Here is a 970-nt window from a genome sequence, read left to right as displayed (position 1 = left end):
GTCTCCGTCATATCCTGACGAAGCGACGGAGATGGAGCGACGGAGATGGAATATAATCACGGCCTGATAAATGTATCACGACATGGTAGGTGTGTACGGGAGGCCAGCCAGTTGAGCGAAAGTTGGGAACAACCAGTCTGTCCATGGTGCCTTGGTGGGCGCCTTGACTTTTGTAAAAATTTGTGATCGTTGGAACCTCCCCTTCGTTGGTGCCCAAGTAGTCCAGCAAGAGGCAGACACAAGGACGGCTGTGACTAAGCGCTTCATGTCCTCGAACCACTGTTGACATTCGTCGGACACAACGAATTCCTCCGCGATTCTTGAAGGGGTTGACGAAGTCAGGTCGGCAGCAACGGGCTCCCCAATGGGGCCCGACCTACAGCGTGGACGGCGGAGCCTTGAGAAGGGAGGAAGACCTCGATGACTTACACGCTGTACCACACCTATGTTGTGCCCGTGCGCAAACGAGGTTGATTTCGTCGGGGAGGATGTTCGCGGCGAAGACACCCATGAAGTGCGAGACACCCATGAAGTGCAAGACACCCATGAGGTGCAAGACACCCATGAAGTGCGAGACACCCATGAAGTGCCTGAAGATCCATCAAACTTTTTGGGGTATGAGATGCTGACGGTTTTATACCTCGCATGGGTGCTATTTGTTGTGGAAACATGGTCGAGCCGGCCCCCCGGTTCTAGCTGTTCCAAGAACTTGATCCCAGGGGTCAGGCAACAAGGAGGGGTGTTGAGTAGGCGGAACAGGATCGTACTGAGTCACAGGGAACGGCTGAGCAAGTGACATCCAAGGCCCAGTCTGGGTTTGAGTTGTCCAGTTGCCGAAGTTGAGTTGATCGGTCCACGGTCCAATCTGCACTTGAGTTGTCCAGTCGCCGACGTTGAGTTGACCCGTCCACGGCCCAGTCTGGGTTTGAGTTGTCCAGTCGCGGGAGTTGAGTTGATCGGTCCACGGCGC

The sequence above is a fragment of the Gregarina niphandrodes genome, assembly GCF_000223845.1.
Source record: "Gregarina niphandrodes unplaced genomic scaffold scaffold00040, whole genome shotgun sequence".
NCBI classification, from domain to species: Eukaryota; Apicomplexa; class Conoidasida; order Eugregarinorida; family Gregarinidae; genus Gregarina; species Gregarina niphandrodes.
The sequence above is the reverse complement of the archived record's forward strand: the minus strand, read 5'-3'. Positions refer to the sequence as shown.